The 8,809-nt window shown below is 44.6% G+C and overlaps 1 pseudogene; it reads right to left on the reverse strand.

Moving 5' to 3' along the window:
• Positions 1–3,847: 3,847 nt before the first annotated feature.
• On the reverse strand, positions 3,848–3,967 carry LOC134950533 (5S ribosomal RNA; annotated as a pseudogene).
• Positions 3,968–8,809: the final 4,842 nt, after the last annotated feature.

The raw sequence follows: 8,809 nt of genomic DNA on the forward strand, positions 1-8,809 counted from the left end.
AATCCAATTATGAATGTTTTTTCTACAAGAGGCAAAACTTTGGGCATTGCCACCAGATATGAAGAAACAAGTCCTCTTAGACACAATCCCTACAGCATCTACTGCATACAGTGCATCCGGAAAGTATTCACAGACTGGGTGGGATTCAATTGTTTGAAAAGTTTGTTTATTAGATAGGAAAAAACAGACTCCCAACTGACTTTTCAAACAATTGAATAGCCCCCACTGAAATTAATTTGTTCTGTTGTGGAATAAGGCTGTAACATGACAAAATGTGGAAATAGTGAAGCACTATGAGTCACAGTGCTTCACTTTTCCCGCATTCTGTTATGTTACATCCTTATCCCACAATGGAATTAATTAATTTTTTCCCTCCAAATTCTTCACACAATGGGAGTAATTCCAAGTTTATCGCAGCAGGAAATTTTTTAGCAGTTGGGCAAAACCATGTGCACTGCAGGGGGGAGGGGGGGCGGGGGGGGGGGGCAGATATAACATTTGCAGAGAGAGTTAGATTTGGGTGGGTTATTTTGTTTCTGTGCAGGGTAAATACTGGCTGCTTTATTTTTACACTGCAATTTAGATTTCAGTATGAACACACCCCACCCAAATCTAACTCTCTCTGCACATGTTATATCTGCCCCTCCTGCAGTGCACATGGTTTTGCCCAACTGCTAAAAATGTTCCTGCTGCGATCAACTTGGAATACTCTGTAATGACAATGTGGAAAAAAGTTTTTTTGAGATTTTTGATTTTTGAAGAAATCACATGTACATAAGTATTCACAGCCTTTGCTCAATACTTTGTTGATGCGCCTTTGGCAGCAATTACAGCCTCAAGTCTTTTTGAATATGATGCCACAAGCTTGGCACACCTATCTTCGGGCAGTTTCGCCAATTCCTCTTTGCAGCACCTCTCAAGCTCCATCAGGTTGGATGGGAAGCGTCGGTACACAGCCATTTTAGCTCTCTCCAGAGATGTTCAATCGGATTCATGTCTGGGCTCTGGCTGGGTCACTCAAGGACATTCACAGAGTTGTTCTGAAGCCACTCCTTTGATAGCTTGGCTGTGTGCTTAAGGTCGTTGTCCTGCTGAAAGATGAACCGTCGCCCCAGTCTGAGGTCAAGAGCGCTCTGGAGCAGGTTTTCATCCAGGATGTCTCTGTACATTGCTGCATTCATCGTTCCCTCTATCCTGACTAGTCTCCCAGTTCCTGCTGCTGAAAAACATCCCCAAGTTTGCCAAACTGCACCTGAAGGACTCTCAGACCACGAGAAACAAAATTCTCTGGTCTGATGAGACAAAGATTGAACTCTTTGGCATGAATGCCAGTCGTCATGTTTGGAGGACACTAGGCACCGCTCATCACCAGCCAGTACCATCCCTACAGTGAAGCATGGTGGTGGCAGTACCATGCTGTGGGGATGTTTTTCAGTGGCAGGAACTGGAAGGCTGTTGGAGCTATTGCTAAACACATCAGAGAGGCATAATCATAGATTTCTGTAAAAAAATAGCAGTGTAAATAAAGAAAATAAATAGTTCAGATGTATTAAGCAGTGGTACTTCCGCCATGCTTCCTGTATTATCAGATGCGCAGTGCGCATGCGCAGCCGCCACACTTCTGGTACGGACGGCGATCCGGCTTCTGTGAGTCACAGTCTGCTCCACTTCTGACCGTGCGGCCCCGCACTTCCGCCCCACTTCTGGTCGCGGCTTGCTGCAGTATTAAATAGGTCCAGTGGCGCCCACTTTAGTTATTGGCAGCAGTGGTGGCCATTTTCCTGAAGTCCTAGATTGCGGACCTGATATGTATTAGATGCCAGGTTGGCTCCCAGAAATATATGAGAGAGAAGTTTTTAGTATTAATACAAAATGTATACACATTATCAAACAAAAAAATATACAGGATGTGTATATATATATATATATATACTGGTGGTCAGCAAAATTCTGCACTGTCCTCCTACTATATACTGCGCACAACTAAAATGTAGCACAGGTATGCATGCATAGTATACTTGATGACACAGAGGTAGATCAGTGGACTAATGTACCGTACTACTATATATATATATACTGGTGGTCAGCAAAATTCTGCGCTGTCCTCCTACTATATACTGCGCACAACTAAAATGCAGCACAGGTATGGATGCATAGTATACTTGATGACACAGAGGTAGAATAGTGGACTACTGTACCGTACTGCTATATATATATATACTGGTGGTCAGCAAAATTCTGCACTGTCCTCCTACTATATACTGCGCACAACTAAAATGCAGCACAGGTATGGATGCATAGTATACTTGACGACACAGAGGTAGAGCAGCGGACTACTGTACCGTACTGCTATATATATACTGGTGGTCAGCAAAATTCTGCACTGTCCTCCTACTGTATACTGCGCACAACTAAAATGCAGCACAGGTATGGATGCATAGTATACTTGACGACACAGAGGTAGAGCAGTGGACTACTGTACCGGACTGCTATATATATACTGGTGGTGAGAAAAATTCTGCACTGTCCTACTATATACTGCGCACAACTAAAATGCAGCACAGGTATGAATGCATAGTATACTAGACGACACAGAGGTAGAGCAGTGGACTACTGTACCGTACTGCTATATATATACTGGTGGTCAGCAAAATTCTGCACTGTCCTCTTACTATATACTGCGCACAACTAAAATGCAGCACAGGTATGGATGCATAGTATACTTGACGACACAGAGGTAGATCAGTGGACTACTGTACCGTACTGCTATATATATACTGGTGGTGAGCAAAATTCTGCACTGTCCTCCTACTATATACTGCGCACAACTAAAATGCAGCACAGGTATGGATGCATAGTATACTTGACGACACAGAGGTAGAGCAGTGGACTACTGTACCGTACTGCTATATATATACTGGTGGTCACAGCAAAATTCTGCACTGTCCTCCTACTACAGTATATACAACAATGCAGCACAGATATGGAGCGTTTTTCAGGCAGAGAACGTATAATACTGGTGGTCACTGGTCAGCAAAATTCTGCACTCTCCTCCTACTATATACAACAATGCAGCACAGATATGGAGCATTTTTCAGGCAGAGAACGTAGATATTTTCAGCACACTGAGCACAGATATTTGCAAGCACACTGAGCACAGATATTTGCAGCACTCTGAGCACAGATATTTGCAGCACACTGAGCACAGATATTTGCAGCACTCTGAACACAGAAACTGAGAGAACGCAGCCACGTCCTCTCGCTATCATCTCCACAGCACAAGTGAAAATGGCGGCTACGCGCGGCATCTTATATAGAATACGAATCTTCTGAGAATACGACAGCGGGATGATGACGTTCGGGCGCGCTCGGGTTAACCGAGCAAGGCGGGTAGATCCGAGGCTGCCTCGGAACCGTGTAAAATGGGTAAAGTTTGGGGGGGTTCGGATCCCGAGGAACCAAACCCGCTCATCACTAATATATATGTGCACTGCTCAAAAAAAATACAGGCACGTGGAGGCCACACACACTACTGAGCCTCATTTTGACTTGTTCTAAGGACATTACATCAAAGTTGGATCAGCCTGTAGTGTGTTTTTCTACTTTCATTTTGAGTGTGACTCCAAATCCAGACCTCCATGGGTTAATATATTTGATTTCCATTGATCATTTTTGTGTGATTTTGTTGTCAACACATTCAACCATGTAAAGAACAAAGTATTTAATAAGAATATTTCATTCATTCAGATCTAGGATGTGTTATTTTAGTGTTCCCTTTATTTTTTTGAGCAGTGTATATTACTATGTATGTGGATGCCATTTCGGTTTAACTGTGCTTGGACCTTATTAGTTACAGTACTTAATCTTCCCAAATGGTCTCTCACCTGGTACTGATTAAGCCCAACACTTCTTAGCTTCCAAGATCGGAAGGAATTGGGCTTAAAGCAAGTGTGGTGTGACTGTAATATGCGGCATGCATATCAAAGATCAACTCGGTATCATTCTGATAAATAAAGTTTATTGTGCACAGTGATGAGATAAAAGTACAATATAAAGGAGTGAGAAGAAAAGATTGCGGTGTGAGTGAAATAAAGTCCTTAGGAGGGGTCGAATGCACCTTCATAAAAATGGGGCTATCTTGTAGCCTTCAGTGAAGCCCATTGGGTGCATGGTTTTTAATTGGAAGTTCCAAAACATCTCTCATTGGGAAAGTTTATTTCCAAGTCCCCACCCCTTTCGTCAATCCATACATGTTCGATGGCTTTAAAGGATAACTCTTCTGGGTTGGTGTTATAGTCAAGATTGAAATGGTGTTATGTTCATGATTGAAAATTGATAAGGTGTGTGTCCAATTTGTTCTTGATGTTTCGGATGTACTCCTGGATGCTCAGTTTCAGTGGCCTCTTCATGTTCCCTACATACTTCTTGGTGCATGTGCATTCTAATAAATATACGACTGATATTGTACAGTTCATGAACTCCTTTATTTTGAATTCCTGTGTGTTATCCGTGTTGTTGAAAGTTTTTCTATTGGGATTGAGGTACTTGCAAATGTTACAACGTCCGCACATTAAGGCTCCTACGCATTTAGGAAGGGAATTATTGGTGTTTCCTGAGGGTAGTTCATGCAGCATGCTCAGTGCGAGGATATCTTTCAAAATGTTTGATTTACGAAAAATAATTTTGGGTTTGTCCGGGAGCATGTCTTTGAGCACTGGATCCATCAGGAGAATTTCCCAGTGGTCCCTGAGTGAGGTCCTGATGATGTTCTCATGACGGTTGTAGGTGGTAATGAAAGCGGTAGAATGCTGTTTCTGTTTCTCCTCTTTTCTCTTGTACTCCAAAATGTCATTTCTTTCCAGGTTTCTAGTTCTTGTGATTGCCTCTTCTAAGATTGTCTTAGGGTACAACTTTTCTTTGAATCTTTTCTTGTAGATGTTTAGTTGTTCCTCACATTCCTCCATTTTGCTACAATTTCTTTTAATCCTGTGAAACTGTGAATAAGGGATGTTGTTTCTCAATTTCTTTAAGTGAATGCTTTTGTAGTGGAGGTAGCTATTCTTGTCCACCTCTTTGATGTCATTCTTAGTGGACACTATTGCTTCATCTCCAATTAAGACTAAGGGGGGTCATTCCGACCTGATTGAATGCTAGCTATTTTTTGCAGCACTGGGATCAGGTCAGAACTCGGCAAAACTGCGCATGCGTATGCACCACAATGCGCAGGCGCGTCGTACGGGTACAAAGTGGTTCATTGCTGGGTGATGGATTTAATGAAGAATTCATTTGCACAGCCAATCGCAAGAAGATTGACAGGAAGAAGGCGTTTATGGGTGTCAACTGACCTTTTTCAGGGAGTGGTTGGAAAAACACAGGCGTGTCCAAGCGTTTGCGTGATTGCAGCGTCTGAGCAAGTTCAGACCTACTCAGAAACTGCACAAACTGTTTTTGTACTGCTCAGCTGTACAAGCGTTCGCACACTTGCAAAGCAAAAATACACTCCCCCAAAAAATAGCTAGCGAGCGATGAACTCGGAATGACGCCCAATAATCCAGAAATTCAATGGAGGTTTTATTTATGTTGAAAGTAAATGAAAGATTCATGTCATTGTTTTGTAAAAAGTCATTAAAAAGTTCAGTGCTTCCATTCTATATGATTAAGATGTCATTGATGTAATGCTTATAAAAGACAACATGTTTTTCACAAAAGTGTGTACTGTAAACAAGATTTTCTTCCCATTTACCCATAAATAGATTAGCGGAAAAAGTTCCTATTGTGGTACAACAGCATTGAAGATAAAATGTATCTAAAAATTTAAAATAATTCCGACTCAGGATAAACTTTATCACATCACAGATAAAAATTTTATGGGTTTCTGTAAGGGAAAAATCTTTGTCCATAAAATCTCTACATGCCAAAATCTCTTTGTGATGTTTGATACAGGCATATAGTGTTTGAACATCATCATGTATCTCTTCATTCTATTTGCTTCATTCTAGCCATCCGCATGTAAATCTTCTTAAAATGTACCTCTAAAAATGGTCACTGCCTCAAAGGAGACATATGCTCAGAGGTGTCACCAGGTGTGGTGACACCCAGTGAACAGTCTGCATTATACCCCTGCGCCTCCAGCATAGCACCCAAAAAGGACCATGGCCTAACAAAATGGGGCGTGGTCTCACGGAGTCTTTGCTTCTTCACTCCAGAGGCATGTCCAGCATCGCTGGCTGAGTGCAGTGCCGGCTCTTCATGTGTGACAGGAGCTGAGCACAGCGCTACAGCATTACATGGAAGTGCTCAGTGCTGGTGCCACCGGGAGAAGATGCAGTCTTCAGCAAAGCTTCATCTTTTGCCATGACACCCCTGGCAATGAGCGTTACAACCCTGGCAATGAGCATGAAACCCCTGGCAATGGGCATTACACCCCCCTGGCAATGAGCATTACACCCCTGGCAATGAGCATTACACTCCTGGCAACGAGCATTACACCCCTGACAATAAGCAGAACACCCAGAGCATGAAACCCCTGACTAAGAGCATGAAACACTTGGCATGAGACCCCTGTCAACAAGCATGGAACCCAGACCATGAAACCCCTGTAAACGAGCATGAAACCCCTTACAACGAGCATGGAACCAAGAACATGAAACCCCTGGCAACGAGCATGGAACCCAGAGTATGAAACCCTGACAATGTGCATGAGTCCAGACCATGAAACCCCTGACAATGAGCATGGAACCCAGACCATGAAACCCCTGTTAACGAGCATGAAACCCAGACCATAAAACCCCTGTTAACGAGCATGAAACCCCTTACAACGAGCATGGAACCTAGAACATGAAACTCCTGGCTGCGAGCATGGAACCCAGAGCACGAAACCCTGACAATGTGCATGAACCCAGAGCATGAAATCCCTTGCAACTAGCAGGTGATTTATAAGTACTTAGAAGCCTTACTGTGGGGCATAATGTGTAATGGGCATTACGGCGTGTGACATAATGTGTCACAGGTATTGCAGTTTATGGCATAATGTGTCAGGGGCATTATGGTGTGTGGCATAATGTATCACGGGCATTACAGTGTGTGGCATAATGTGTCACTGGCAGGGGCGGATTGGGAAACAAAAGTGGCCCTGGAAAAATTTATAAAAGTGGCCTCATGTGGGCGGTACCAAACCAACTGTAGGCGGAGCCAATACCAACGTAGGCGGGATTAATACTTCAAAATAATATTGCACCTCATAACCCAGTGAATGCGCTGAGCCGGAAAAAAAAGTGGGTACCAGGGACCACTCACTTTTAAAGATTGGGGTCCTACCTGTCCTTTTCTAGGTCCCATAGGTATGAAGGTTCTTATTAATCTTATTAATGATTCAAATATAGAAACACAGAGTTGATTTGGACACTACAAAAGTGTTGCAAGGGTGGGGGGGGGGGGATGACAATGCTGCTTGGCTGTGTAGCATACAGGACACCCTGCACCAGAGCTGTAAGTAGGCATTTTGGCGCCCTTTGGCAGAAAGTTAATTGCTGCTGCTGCTCCTCCTATACCAAAAAGAAAGGACAGTGCGTGCCGAAGGCGCACATCAAAAATTTAGGGGAGTGGCTTTGTGGGGAAGGGGCATGGCCACATAATAGTGGCAATTCACATTACACCACACAGTAGTTCCGCTTATACACATTGCACCAGGTAGAACCTCCTATACACTCTGCGCCAGGTAGAGCACGTTATACACTTTGCTTCAAGCAGAGCACATTATACACAATGCAGCTTGTAAAGCACGTTATACACATTGCACCAGGTAGAGTCTCCTATACACTCTGCACCAGGTAGAGCACGTTATACACATTGCACCAGGTAGAGCACGTTATACACATTGCACCAGGTAAAATCTGCTATACGCTCTGCGAACAGGTAGAGCACGTTATACACATTGCGCCAGGCAGAGAACATTATACACATTGCACCAGATAAAGCACGTTATACACATTGCACCAGGTAGAATCTCCTATACACTCAGGGCCAGGTAGAGCACGTTATACACATTGTGCCAGGCAGAGCACATTATATACATTGCATCAGGTAAAGCACATTAAACACATTGCACCCGGTAGAGCACGTTATACACTTTGCGCCAGGTAAAGCACATAGACATACATTAAACAACCCCCCCAAAAAATATGTTGTCAGCGTCATTATACATATAAAGACCTGCTATATGCATTACCAAGCTGATGTGATCTGGTCTATAGCAGGACAAAGGCAGACTGGAACCATCCCCCTGGGGCAGAGAGGGAATGGGTGCCAACCAGCCAGGTAAAGGGTGTCAACCGGCCAGGAGGAAGGGATGAGGGGTCACACTGATGCCGGGGGGAGGGATGCTGTGGCATACTGCTGCTGCTGGAGGGATGAGGGGGCACACTGCTGCCAGGGGGAGGGATGAGGGGGCACACTATTGCCAGGGGGAGAGATGAGGGGGCACCTGATGCCCCACCGCAACCTCACCTTCTCTTGCATCTTCTGGTCAGCCAGATGGGGACGGGACGGCTCTCTAGATAGCGGCCGCTGGCCACAGCATTCACCAGTAAGCAGGTGATGGGGAGGAGGGGGGGATGGCCGGCACTCCTGATAGAGGCCGCGGCCCGCAGCGTGCTCACCAGTAAGCAGGTGAGGTGGAGGGCGGGCCGGCTCTCCTGATAGCGGTCGCTGTGCTCACCAGTAAGCAGGTGATGGGGAGGGGAGGATGGCTGGCTCTCCTGACAGCGGCCGCTGCCCGCAGCGCACTCACCAGTTAGCAGGTGACGTGGAG

This window comes from Pseudophryne corroboree, chromosome 1, assembly GCF_028390025.1.
Source record: "Pseudophryne corroboree isolate aPseCor3 chromosome 1, aPseCor3.hap2, whole genome shotgun sequence".
Taxonomy (NCBI): Eukaryota; Metazoa; Chordata; class Amphibia; order Anura; family Myobatrachidae; genus Pseudophryne; species Pseudophryne corroboree.